The sequence below is a fragment of the Siniperca chuatsi genome, linkage group LG13, assembly GCF_020085105.1.
Source record: "Siniperca chuatsi isolate FFG_IHB_CAS linkage group LG13, ASM2008510v1, whole genome shotgun sequence".
NCBI classification, from domain to species: Eukaryota; Metazoa; Chordata; class Actinopteri; order Centrarchiformes; family Sinipercidae; genus Siniperca; species Siniperca chuatsi.
Genome location: NC_058054.1, coordinates 27,193,949 through 27,208,906, shown reverse-complemented (window position 1 = coordinate 27,208,906; position 14,958 = coordinate 27,193,949). Strand labels below are relative to the sequence as shown.

The window sequence follows — 14,958 nt, the reverse complement described above, 5'->3', positions numbered from 1 at the left end:
TATATGTTGTATATGTTTGATCATCGCTACAATATTCCTGAAGGGACAATGTGGCCTACTCAGCGGTGTGTCTACAGTACTGCGGTGCCTGTAGGATGCTTACATATATATATATATATTTTATATCTACCACGATATCATTGTAAGCATTCATTTAGACCATAAAAACATTTTAATATCATCATTCAGAATAGATCATACCATTTTAGTTACATTTTTCATGAGGAAAATGACCGTTGGCACAAGAAAAGAAGAGGATTCCTATAAAAACGCCCTTTTTGCACACTTTAGTGTCTTTCTCCCCATGATAAAGTGATTCAGATGCTCCATCTGTTTACATTCTGATAAGGCTCCATCAAATCTGGTCTTAGCCTCATTTAGATCCCTGCATCCTGGGCTATACTCTGTAATGGCTGCCTGCTTGATATGTCCTTGACATGTCATGAAAAAGAGAGATGGAATATTACCTGTGTTTGTGCATGATTTTTCCTCCTGAATACTGTGTATTAGGGTAGGCAGTTGTAAACAGTTAATGGCTACCATAAATTATAGAGTGAAAGGCAGAGGATCAGCAGGTATATGTGTGACCTTTAAATATTGTCAGCAAGGAAGTGCCTTTAAAAATAATTCAAACAAGGAATTAGAAACAATTTTTCATTTTGTCACAGTTTCTTTCTGTAAAATATGTTGTTAATTTTTGGGAATTTCCTTTATAGATGATACTGAGGCAGCTGTGAAAGTACTACACAATTACAGAAATACATGGCTGCTGCATGCTTGAAAGAGAAAAATGGACAATTGATGCTGTACACCTATTTGCAATTTGGATATTCAGTTGACAGTGTGTTATTCACGGCAATATTCACAGTATGCAGGAATACAAATGATATATAGCAGGTTTAACCTCAGCACTTTCTACTTCAAGGTTATTGTCCTTGTCTCTCTCTTCCTCTGTGACTCTGGGCTTCCTCTCTCAGTGTTCACAGTGGACCTTGATTTAAAATCAGTCAATTAAGGCACGCGGTGAATGCCAAGAGAGGAGCCTCGCTGCTCCAGAATAGCTGGAATTTGGTAGGGAATGTACTAAAAGTTGCTGTGAGTGTGTGCTGTATGTGTTTATGTACAGTAGTATGTCTGGGGTTGACAGTATGACAGGGATTGGCTTTACTTCCTCATTGTTTGTGGCCTCACAGCTTTCACTGCTGTGTAATAATAATAATAATAATAATAATTGCAAAATCAACCAGTTTTTTTCTTTTCTTCTGACCTTATTAAAACCCAATATGTATTAAAGTAATGAAGTGGTAACTCTACTTTTTGCCTTAAAGTGGACTTGCAAATTTGAACAAACAGAAATAAGCATAAAGCATTGTTATTACACCAAATAAGGAAATATTTCGTGTGTTATATGTTACATGTGCTATGTATGAACAAATATACAGGGGTGGAAGATGTATTCAAATAATTTACTTAAGTAAAAGCAGCAATACAACACAATGAACGGACTCCATTGCAAGTCCTGCATTCAAAATTTACTTTACTGTAGCTGCTGTCATTACACATATTGTTATATTATTACATTACTGGATCACTATTATTGATGTATTCATTTATAAGCAGTAAATTAATGTTGTAGTTGGTGGAGGTGGCGCTAATGTTAACTACTTTATATGCTGCTGTCTAATTTAATCCATAATAATGCATTATATCTTATCGATGATCATGTTTTTTATGCTAATGCTTAATCTTCAAGTAACTAGTGACTTTAGCTGTGGAATAAATGTGAAGAAAAAAGTACAATATTTCTCTTTGAAATGTGGTGAATTAGAGGTATAAAGTAGCATAAAATGGAAATACTCAAGTACAGGTACCTCAAAATTGTACATACTCTACATATCTGATTAATTGTACTCAGTTACTTTCCACCATTGCAAATATATATTCATTTTGTTTGTCAAAAAGACACAGACCAAGAAACGTACAGTATGTGATCCTACATAGTGACATTGTCTGTGTTTGGGGTCAGTTAGATCCCAGAGAGGTCGAATGTCCTATTACACCTATCATAAAACTGTCATAAAACTCCAATAACAGAAATTTAAATAAACTTGTTTTTGATTTGGGAGGGGTAGTAGTGTTGTATATAAAGTACTGACAATGGCAATCATTGATATAGAGCATATAAAAATCCATTGCATTTAACCAGTCTTACAACTGGAGTCTCCTAGAGCCCAAATAGAAGTGCGTGGTAGCAAACTTCTGAAACAAATTTGGAAAAGAAATGAAGTGTCAAGGTGCTGTCTGCAGCAAATTCACTGGTACGCAACAGAAAAGCCTGTCTGGAACATTGTTCAATTAATCAAAACTATAAATCACATGGCTAATCAAAACTAATAGATATAAAATCTCTTTCTCTGCCATCTCTCAACTCTGTGAGGAAAAGGAAACGAGCACATGTACTAATTCAGGACCTACATTCTGAATATATTAACATTTGATATTTTTACTCATAATTTAACTTATTTTAAAATTGTTTTAAATGGTATACTGTGTTCTAATATTTATGCATTTATATGATGTGTTCATGTACTTTGTGTTTTTATCTTGTGTTTGGGGACAAATAATGTAATAATAAAGTAATGTTTTTTGAGCTGATAAAGAAGGCCCCTTTCAATTCAAAAATATAAACAGCAGTGCCGGGCCCCAAATCCACACAAACACACGAAAATAAATGAATAAATAAAGACATTAAAATGACAGAGGACATGACCTCTTGTGTCCTCAGTGGTTGGTCATCAGGAGTTAAAATCTTATGAAATGAAAGAGATGATGTAATTTATGCAAATGTTCAATTGTCAAAAGAGACATGCAGGGTAGATTCATTTTGAACTGATCAGTGACCAGCCTATTCCTCAAGTTCCAAGGTGTATTAGCTATACTAAGGTTCTACTGTATTGCTAGCTATATTGTAGTTCACGTGTTTTATTAGGAGCACTCCAGGATAATTCACATTGTAATGACTTGATTTAGTGTCAAAGGTCACAACAAGGCATTTATTTTAGAGTCAGCAAATGAAATAGCTGGTGCTTCTGATGAGGCTCGAGAGTCAGAGGTTAAACTGGTCACCGCAGGAGACGCAAAGTTATATACACTCATTTTTCCAGTTTATTAGGTACACCTTACTAAAACTAATGCAGTCTAATACAACAGTCCTGCAATAAATTCCGACCTTCATGAAGATTATAACGTTCAGTTTTTGGTAAACTGTTTTAGAGAGTTGTTGATTCAACTGTATGATCATTTGAGAATGTAGTTGTAGAGAACTGTATTACATTATACAGAGAGGTGCTTCTGTTATTCAGCCCACTCTCAATGATATAAATGGGGTGGGCATAACAATAGAGTCAGTACAAGGCAATACAATTCAATAGCACCAAAAACTATAGCCACCAAAATTGTCAAAAAGTTGTATCAAGGTGGTGAATTTTTCTCAGAGGATTTCAGAGACCCTTTACAAACTGGATCCAGGGGTGGATCTAAGTCTGTCAGCATTAACATCCCTCTGAATTTCTGTGGAACTGCGATTCTTGCTGAAGTGGGTGTTCAGCAGTGGGTGTCACTGTGTCCAACAAGGGGCAAGGTCCCTTCTGCATGCACCTTGGAAGTAGGTGAAGTTGTGCCAGAAATCCCAACTCTGCTTCGACAGGGGACATTCCCCAGGTCCTGGGGAAAAAGTGACAGTATTTTTGTCTTTGGAGTCTTCTGTCTCTATCATTATGTCCAGCTGTCTCAAGAATCCTCTCTTTATCAAACTGATAAAAAACTGGCGCCTGGCCGGAGGTCATTTATTTCACTGTAGTTAGAACATAACCCTTAAGCTGGAACCTTAAGTAGCTATAACTAATTTTTTTACAATAACAATGTATCAAATGACAATGTGAAAACAATATGACAATGTGAAAGGGGTCACTCGTAGTGATGAACCTGTCACCTGAATCTGCAGCTCCCCTCGGCTTTAAGAAGCTTTATAGTGAGTTTCAGCTCAGTGTTTAGCTGTCCGGCCCACAAGTTTACTGTTTTGGTTCTCTCTCTCCCATCTCATAGCATCGTTTTCGGCCACAGCAGGCAGCTGTTTTCAGTGAAAAAGCTCTAAAAACCCAGTTGTACACTACCTGCTCAGCACCAAACAGCAGACAGACTCAGTTATAGACTAGCAGCTGAACGTAGTGGAGCATTTAGCAGCTAAAGAGCCTGATAGTTCCCTCAGGAGTTGGTAGAGACCAAAAACAGAGCTAAAAGAGAGTGAATATTGGACCTATATTAATCAGGTGGCCAGAAACACAACTCCAAATGAACGATATTGTTTCTCTGTAACTGCTGGATGTGTAAAAATTCAACTGTTTGCTAACATAATCAACTTAAAAGGTGAAATGTCAATGTTGTGTTCACAACTTGTTTCTGCTGCCCCTAAGTGGCCAAAAAATTTTTTTAAAGTAACTCAATCATGTTTTCTTAACTTGTTGGTTGTGTCTAGCATCAAAATGCATCTTGAACGCCAGCAAACAGAATCTCAAAAGAAGCTTGCATATTAGAGGGTTGAATACTTCTCAGTTTTGACGATGCATTTTTGTCATGAATTTTACTTTGTAAATCTCACCCACACAGGTGATTTCACTTATTTTGGCTGATTAGATCGTGCCTCAGGATTGTGTGGGCGTGTACAGACTGGGCATGATTGACATCTTGGGACTAAATTGCATCTTTATCATTCTTATTGGTACATGGAGTCAGGTGACTTCACGTGATTCCCAGCATAGCTCCAGTAACGCCTGTGTGGCTGTGTATTGTGATAGCTGTAAATAGCAATTTACCTTTGCGTTTACAGATGAAATGACTATTCGTACTACTGACATTTGTTGTTGTCATCTTGTAAAGATATTAAATCTATTTTACATTTCATGTTTTGTTTTGTTACTTTGCACAGTATTGGAGTTGCTATTCATTGCACATAAATGTCTGCAGTTGTTTTTTAAAATTTACTTGAGTTGATGAATAAAGTGAATCCAATTCTTAGTGTAATTCTCAAATTTGCACAGCTATTTTTTCTTGACTTTAGTTATATACAGTATTCACTCTTTTTTCAGATACATAAAGTGATTTTAAAGTAGTCAGTGGTGTTTTATCAATATAAGGTTATCTACATATAAGAATTAGAGCTAATTGTGCTGGAATGCTCATGTAGCAGATGTGGAAGAACAACAACTAAACAAGAATGACATCAAGTTGAGTGATAGAGGATCTTGATCCACTGAGTTTGATGAATAAATAATCACAGTTGTGGTATCTGAGTACCAAATGCAAACATTGGTTGGGTGTTAGGATAAGTAGGATTTTCCTAAAAAGAATATATAAACTCATACAAATAATACAAATACAAATATTTGTATTTGTATTATTTGTATCAATCATCACTTATGACCCACTAGAAGTGTGTGGTGGTGCCTCGCTGCCCGCCCTTACTTGATATTAATGTGTACATCGGTCCTGCATGATCAGAATGTGGCCAACTGACAGTTTTCCTCCTTTTCTCAATTAATTATTGCTTGTCATGCCAAGATATGCCATTCACATTAGACTCAATCATGTTGATTCAACATTGTCAGTAACTGTAATACCAACTGATTGTGTAATGTTAAAGTAATTTCATCATGTCCAGTGTACCTGATTGTCAACTGCAACGCAAACTTGATTTCTTAATGCTAAGATTATTCAAAAGGTATTATGTAACTTTAAAGCAATTTCATTATGTCCCTATTATGTCTGTAAATCTAAGTTATTTGTTAGTCAACTATCCAAATGTTGACATCGTTCCATGTTTAGGTGCAAATATGGCAATAAACAAATACATTTCTTGCACAAAAATGTTTGTATTTGGTCAAAGAACATTGTACCACTTAGATGTATTGTTGGTACTTAACATCTGCCTTATGATAAATACTAATATTTTTCAATCAAGATCAATAGTTAATGACACAGTAATGTGGTGCAAATACAAGTTCTGACTTACTTCACATCATTTAATCGTGTCACTGGACTTTTAAATGTCTTTGTAGGAGTATTTATTAAAAACACTGCAGTTTTATCAAAAGGAACAAGCACAATATCAGGAGAGAAAAATTAAACATCCACAAGTAGAAGATAAGAGAAACATGTCTTTAAAAAAAACATAAAAAACACAAAGACTTACTTAAAAAGCAGGGAGGCATCATACACACAGTCCAAGTCCATGTGAGATTAAGTAAATGCTTTTAGAATGATTAACAGTCCACAATCAGTGCAATGGAGGGAGCAATAATGTCCATTACCCAAGATGGTGAACACGGAAAACTGCATCCTGTCGGTCACGCCATTACACATTGGTAACAGCATACTGATAGTCTTTGATACTGATCCTGGAGGGTTGCTTTCCAGCTGTATGACAACCTGGAGTGCTTTAAAGGTGGACTTCAGTTCAGTAGGATAGTTTAGGCTCAAGCAAAATGGCAGCCGCAAATGCAGTTCTCTGCAACACCATCTTGCTCTTGAAGACAGTCCCGATGTGCACTGGTTTACATGCTGGTATCTTGGTCTTTGATACTCTGCACTCCCACTGTGGCCTCCTCAATGGATCCCTGGATGAGAGCTTCATGATCTGTGACCTGTAGAATGCGCTGTCAAAAAACAAACAAAAACAAGATGAGAACAAACAATACATATGGACTACAAGTTATACAAAAATGTCTGCATTCAACAATAAAGTCAGATAGTCATTGTGCACTTCCAAATGAGGGGACAGGTCTGAAGGGAGCCACCTTAAGTACAGTCTTCCCTAAATATCACATGAAACACATTCATATGCCAGGTTGAAAGTTGTTAGTGTGTGTAATTCCTCCTGTCCATACAGTCTGAAGTGATCCCTTCATAACAGGACTACACTGTAAGACATGGAGGACAAAACCCAGACCTCGTTCTGACGTTCAGATGAAGCTAATATGAGGCTTCAACACTCTGAGTTAGAAAATCATTTGAATACCTTCCAAAGTTAGTTTTAGTACCACATCTTTGTTTCCTTGCTGAACTGTGGTGAATGGATACATCCTGGCGGTCACTTGCAGGTTTGTTGTTGGGACAAACCTACAGATGACTGTCAGGATTAAGATATCAGCTATTTTGTCAGACTAACAGACTACTGAGGCTTTAATAAAATATTATATTGGGCTCAACTTTAGAAAGTATTTTTGCACAGAACAAGGACTTTGGATTTTGTCTCCCATATCTTTAGATTGTAGTCATGTTAGGAAGAGATCTCTTCACAGCCAGCATGGACAGGAGGAATGATTACACACCAACAACTCTTTCAACCTAAACATGGCATTTGAATGTTGTGCTAACATGGATAACTATCTTTTAACGCATTTAATCCCTGATGTTTCAAATCAAGTTTACCTACTTACCATGTAAATATACTATTTACATGTGGCTAGTCATGTCAAAAGTCCTATAAAAGATGAATGGTTTGAAATTAAAGGTTTCTTGTACACTTGTTCTGTTATATGCATTGAAATTGAACATTTAGTAGTCTTTCCACAGAATCCTTCTTTATCGGACCATTATTTAATAACTTTTGAACTCCTATTACTGGACTACACGCCATTAGGCAAACACTCTTACTCTAGATGTCTATCTGATATTGCTCTGGATATATTCAAGGAAGCGATCCCATCTGCATTTAATTCAATATAACACGACTCCTATGCAAATCGCAGCACCTTCCAAATTGACCATCTAGTTGATAGTGCTGCAGGCTCACTGTGAACGACACTCGATTCTATCGCTCCTCTAAAAAAGAAGATAATAAAACAAAGAAGGTTAGCTCCATGGTATAACCCGCAAACCTGCAAATTAAAGCAAACATCACGAAAACTTGAAAGGAAATGGCGTTCTAACAACCTGGAAGAGGAAAATTAATAGAGGAAAATAAAACAACCCCAGGCTTCTTTTCAGCACTGTAGCCAGGCTGACAGAGTCATAGCTCTATTGAAGCATGTATTCCTATAGCCCCAATAGTAACAACTTCATGAGTTTCTTCAATGATAAAATTTTAACTATTAGAGAAATAGTTCATCAAGTCCTGCCTTCAACCGGTACCAACTTATCTTCAAACACAGGAACCTTAGAAACAGCTGTAAAACCTGATATATATTTTGACTGCTTTGCTCCTATCGACCTTCTTCAACTAACTTCGACGATCATCTAAGCCATCAACCTGTCTCTTAGACCCCATTCCAACTAGGCTGCTTAAAGACGTTTTACTCTTAGTTAGCACTTCTTTACCGGATATGATCAATCTGTCTTTATTAACAGGCTATGTACCACAGTCCTTTAAAGTAGCTGTAATTTAACCGCTTCTTAAAAAGCCCACTCTTGATCCAGGGGTTTAGCCAACTATAGACCAATATCTAACCTTCCCTTTCTCTCTAAGATCCTTGAGAAAGTAGTCGCCAATCAGTTGTGTGACTTTCTAAATAACAATAGTTTATTTGAGGATTTTCAGTCAGGATTTAGAGTGCATCATAGCACAGAGACAGCACTGGTGAAAATTACAAATTACCTTTTAATTGCATCAGAAAATTAACTTGTCTCTGTACTTGTCTTGTTAGATCTTTCCATAAACTTTCATTGTTATGCAGATGATACCCAATTCAAATCTATCGATCAAGCCAGATGAAGCTAACCAGTTAGCTCAACTTCAAGCATGCCTTAAGGACATAAAGACCTGGATGACCTGCAATTTTCTAATGTTAAACTCAGACAAAACTGAAGTCATTGTACTTGGCCCGAAACACATTATCTAAAGATATAGTTACTCTAGATGAAATTGCCCTGGCCTCCAGCACCACTGTAAGGAACCTCTGAGTTATCTTTGATCAGGATTTATCCTTTAACTGCCACATGAAACAAACTTCAAGGACTGCCTTCTTTCACCTAAACAATGTTGCAAAAATCAGACACATCCTGCCTCAAAATGATGCCGAAAAACTAGTGCATGCATTTGTTACATACTAGGTTAGACTATTGCAATTCCTTATTATCAGGCTGCCCGAAGTCCGTTACGACTCTCCAGCTGATCCAGAATGCTGCCGCACGTGTACTGACAAGAACTAGGAAGAGAGATCATATTTCTCCAATATTAGCTTCTCTGAACTGGCTCCCTGTAAAATCCAGAATAGAATTTAAAATCCTTCTCCTCACCTACAAAGCTTTTAATGGTCTGGCACCATTGTATCTTAAAGATCTCATAATACCTTATTACCCGACTAGAAAACTGTGCTCCCAGGTTGCAGGGTTCCAAGAGTCTCCAAAAGTAGAATGGGAGCCAGAGCCTTCAGTTGTCAAGCTCCTCTCCTGTGGAATCAGGTCCCAGTTTGGGTTCGGGAGGCAGATACCATCTCCACATTTAAGAGTAGGCTTAAGACGTTCTTCTTTGATAAAGCTTATAGTTAGGGCTGGCTCAGGTGAGCCCTGAACCATCCCTTAGTTATGCTGCTATAGGCCTAGACTGCCGGGAGACTTCCCATGATGCACCTCTTTCCTCTCTCCTTCTCTCCATCTGTATGCATTTTTATCCCATTACTGCATGTTACTAACTCGACATCTCTCTCCCGTAGTTCTATGCCTTCTCATTTCTCTCTCTTCTTGTGCCTCCTCTCTCCCACCCCCCACCCTCTCTCTCAAAACCTAACACGGCAACGGCGGATGGCCGCCCACCATTGAGTTTGGTTTCTGCCCTTTTAAAGGAAGTTTTTTCTTGCCACTGTTGCAAATTGCTTGCTCATGGTGCGATTTGTTGGATCTCTGTAAATAATATTATAAAGAATACGGTCTAGACCTGCTCTATAGGAAAAGTGCAATGAGATAACTTCTGTTATGAATTGGCGCTATACAAATAAAATTGAATTGAAACAAGTTGAATTTAATTAAAATGGGTCAGTTCTGGCAACAGTCTGACTGCTCAACTAGTTTGTTATGTGGTTTCCATAGCTGGTGACGTTTTTAATGCTTAACAAGATATCAAACATAAAATCTTAATATTGAACCTTAATAAATTACACTCACCACGTTGTACTGAGTCCCATGCCTCTCATTCTAAGTCAACATCGTCATCCTGGTCAAGACAGAGCAGCAGAACAGTTTCTTTGGTTGGAATCCTTGTTTCTCCCTCATGTTAGCAGCAATATGTACAGCAACAGACCAGTAATAATTTTAATATCTTCAGCAGCTGTCAGGTTGTGTACCTGGACTGCAGGGGATGGTTGTAATACAAATTCTGCATTTATCTGAAAACAAGAATAACAGATTTAATACCACACAGCAGCAATTTAGTATGGCATGTAAAATTAAAAACGTTAACACCAGTTAAGCTACTATGAAAGTTAGTGAGCTAAAGTAAAATTCATAGGTATTGACTGGTACAGCAGCTGAATAATTTCACAACTGATTGTCTATTGTCATTATTACTTCAATACTTTATTTTCTAATATTTATTTATTAGATGATTGTGCTGTTTTAAATATTACTAACCCCTCTTAATTATTTGTTTTGCTGCTGCAGTATCCTGTCTTATTTCAGTTATCTAAACCCTCCAGCTTCTTCAGGCTATTTCCCACCTATGTAAATCTCAGACACCCCATACAAGTGTTAATTCAATTATTTAAACAGGCATGTTAAAGTAATAAACTTACTAAAGCCAGTTGAAGACCACTCACCACACTGGCTATGGCTGAATGAACACCAAGTAAGTAATCTATACAACTAAATTAAAATATTATTTTTGAATCAGTTTTCCCAACTGCTTGGTGAAGTTCTCAAAAAATTGGGAGATATCCTACCATGGGATAGCCCATCTAAATGATTCTTCAACCACCGTAAAAACGCAGTTAAAAAACTAAAATAAAATCATTTAAATATGTACTGTATGTAAATACTCACTATAATGAAGACTTTGGAACATCAGTCAAAGCATAGCAGAAGTCAATCAATGCCCTTGGCTGGAGGAACACCAGATAGCTATTAAAAAATAATAATAAAAATTTTAAAAATCATGTTAACATTGGAAAACATAATTTGAACTGCTGCTCTCCTCTACTGTCACCTGAAATGAAACACTCATTTGTCTTAACACAGCTCCAGTTGATTGTGATTGACTGAGCTGTTTGTCTCTAACGTTACTTGTAAAAACTTATCACACAGGAGAAACAAAATTAACCCATGTCCCTCTGGAGAGAATATATAGTGTAAGACCATTCCATAAACTCCAACAGCACATCTTACAGACATTTCACGAAACATTAATGTTAACAGGTTGTTGTGGTTTGTCAAGCCGGAGAACCAGGAATGCAGGGTTGGACCCAAATACAGATGCACAGGCAGGGCTAGTGTAGTTCAGTGATTTAATGACAAAAGAAAAAAAGAAAAAAACACAAGGGCTTATATGGATTGTGCAAGCAATGTCCAAACCAGGAAAAGCAGTCCACAGGTAAACAATTTCAACAGGGGTTATGCAGTCCACAATCCATGCAAGGTCCAAATAAACCAGGAAGAAAACCCCAAAAGACACAAGAGACCACTGGGAAAAGAGCGACAACACTTGACACAGGGACGAAGACAATCTAATCAATAAGCAAGCATAGCACACAGACTAAATGCACTCAGGTGAAGGGAGACAAGAAGACAAGGTGAAACTAATCAGGGTGGAGCAAATAATCAAAACTACCAGACACATAAGGGGAAAAGAGCATTTCAAAATAAAACAGGAAATACTATACATAAACCTTCAAACCATGGCACAGGTAAGGTTTTAAAAGTTATTTGAGGGCTAATGTTAGCGTGGTTAGTGAAGGTAGCTGACATTTGCATTAACATTAATTAGCTCAAGTTGCTTACTGGAAGATAAACTATAACAGCTTAGTAAAAAATAATGCATATTAACAGACCATCTCTAAATTTGACTGATTTGATAAGTTTTAAGTTTTAATTATCTTCATTGTGTAAAAAGGAGGTCCGCGACAAAAGAGAGAAAATGGCGCAGTGTGTGGTCCTTGGCTGTTGTTGAGCCTCTTTCCCAGGAGGCGGAGGTTTCATTTTTGAACAAAACATTTCTTCAATTTATCTAAACATAATTGAGATTAGTAGAATTCCATCCCTCAAGATTAAAACAATTCTACAAGATTGAAATATGTTTGAAGGAAGGAAAGGAAATATAAATGAATTGTGTAGTACACACTAACTGAATATTTGTAAATTGAACAATCCCCCATCTCCCATTTTTTCAGTGTACTTTACATGAGGGAAATTGAAATTTTTACAACTTGTAGCAGCTCATTACGTTTGAAACACTTTAGGCAGAGACAAACAAGGAACAGTAGGTACTGTCACATGCAGAAGAAATGCTAATGCAGCAGGTTTTTGCTCCTAATATGGTTGCCTCTGTTTGAAAGTATTTCTGGTATTGCCGGGGAATTACTGTCTGTTTCACACTGCAGACACCAGCTTGTTTACATCTTAACAGTCTTGTTATAAAAGGTAAGCCAGCCTAATCTGGCTGGCTGTTAATCCTCAGTAATGATTGCTCTACATTTAGTCCTGCTGGCTCTCTGGATGTTTCCACAGGCAGTATGTTGTGTCAGCCATGCTCAGTATTTCATAAATATTCAGGTTCTGTTAAGAGTTGTCTTTTATGCACATATACAGTATAATGCATACACACACCCACTCAGCTCCATCCACACACTCACACTTACAAACACACTAAAACAAACACACAGATTATGTAATTTGACATTGTTTTTCTCTCTATTGATCCAGTTACATGCTCAAATGTATTTCAAATTGCATGTCTGCCATATTAATCCTCCAGAATCAGGCAGAAAACATTTTGAATTACATTTTAGGCTATATAACAAAATGGTGAGGCAACTGTAGCCAGCACAGTGTGATTGCAGTTCCCTACACAGGGACCTTGTCAGTGGTCAGAGTCTGTTTACAGACACAAAGTCTACAATCACTTACACTACATTAACAAAGACACATTAATACAATATGTAACCTTTGTAGCATATAGTTAAGCATATAGTTTTTGACATAAAATTAGTCAAGAATCATTAACCAAGAGCATCAGGAATAGGAAATTCAAATTCTCTTCTAATATATATGATTAAAGAAGTTAATGAAGACATTAAATTAAAAGGTGATATTCAGATATTTACAGTTGTTGGTAAATTTAGAGCTGTAGAAAACTTCACATTCTTTTTTTGTATCTATAGGTTTTCATATGTACTTATACAAATCATTTGAAGTTACAACAAAGTATCAAATAATTGTTAAAGAAGAGTCTAGGTGTCAGTTGCTGTTATATTCAAATGAAATTAAGTTGTGCAAATAATGCAAATGAGCTTGAAACTTCACTCAAAATAAATGGTACATGGTTGTGGTTGCTAGGTAACAGTGGTCAACCTCAGGCATGCTGCACAGCGGTGCAGGTAGCAGAGAGGTGCAACAATTAAACAGGCTGAGAAGAAGCCAGAGAATACTGCAGAACTGCTGCAACATGTTCAGTTAGACAACTAACTTGTAACTTTACACATTAAATTGTGTTTAATTTGTAGGCTGACGAAGCACAAAGGCACGTCTGGGCAGTAACTTCAGCTATTGTACACCCCATCTAGTCAACACCACGAACGAAGGACATTGTTTTACAGTGTGTTTGTACAAGCATATGTGTGTGTGTGTGTGATAAAAGAGAGACAAAAAGAGAGACATTTTGCTCAGAAGATGTTTAAAATCAAAAATCATGAATAATAGGGGACCTGAAAATAATATAAATGGTCCTTGCAGAAAAAATGGTCCTAACATAATACAGGTTGATCCGGTTTTGTTCAGTTAAGGCAACTACAAAGAACTTTCAATTTGTGTTGATTTTGGCAGCAGCAAACCTGCTGGAACCCTATTGTATCTGATTATTTTTCTTCTTCTTCTCCCCTAAAAGTATCTGGATCTCAGAAACCATAACAGCTACACTTCCCAAACTCAGCAGATAGGTTGGAAATCTCATCCACTACTCAGACAAAGGCCAGATGGTGGCGCTATATCAACAAACTTTACGTTTTGGCCTGTGACTTTTGAACTGTAACTCTCAGAAACAAAATTATTTTTTTCCTGGATTTTGTGGGTCCAGAAGAATCTATCCATATTAGCCATGCCCATTTGCACCTGGATATATTTTCCACCATTTAGAATTTTATCCAGATCTCCTCCTACAGATTTTGAGCAAGCTGCATCAACATTTTCAAAAGTTGCGAGTTCAAACCCTGCTAAGGACAGCACTCAGTAGAGTCGAAGGTGACAAAAATGCAGATGTGCACACAAGTGCTCAGGATCAGGTGATTGAAACTGTAAAACACAGTCCTTCTTCTGGTAGGCCTTATTCAGACTGCCAGTCCAAATCCGTTTTTTAGCACATCCAGATCCAGATTGATTTTAGAAAGTATGGACAGCAAAAAAACACATGAAATGCAATTTTTGCAAATCAGATCCAAGCCATATTTGGAGGGGGTTTGAAATGTGGTTCCAATCAGATTTCTTCAAATGCGTCTCAGTCCGGACGCAGCATGGCTTCTACTCAGCCGCTCCTCGGATGTATTATAGAGAGGCGAAGTCCCTCCCCTTCCAGTGGACCACCATGAGACCTTATTTCAGAAAAAAATACGTACGGTAGTCAATGTCGAGAGACAAATAATTATATGATCCCGTTTGAATTGTGCCATGAATTACACGTTTGTCAATTTAAAAAATCATTTTCATGTCAAGAAAGTCACAGTTTGTTGTAAAACTGTTGAAGTATAAGACTTTTGTTCAGAACAG

General features: G+C 37.1%; 1 long non-coding RNA gene across 2 annotated transcripts; it reads right to left on the bottom strand.

The window, feature by feature from the left end:
* Nucleotides 1–4,431: 4,431 nt before the first annotated feature.
* Nucleotides 4,432–11,714, bottom strand: LOC122886644. Of its 2 annotated transcripts, XR_006380405.1 has the most exons (4): nucleotides 11,192–11,714; nucleotides 11,029–11,106; nucleotides 10,335–10,376; nucleotides 4,432–6,710 (listed from the first exon to the last, which is right to left on the bottom strand). It is a non-coding gene; the product is annotated as an uncharacterized LOC122886644 (long non-coding RNA). The 2 variants fall into 2 exon arrangements; XR_006380404.1 differs by lacking the exon at nucleotides 10,335–10,376.
* Between the last annotated feature and the right edge of the window lie 3,244 nt (nucleotides 11,715–14,958).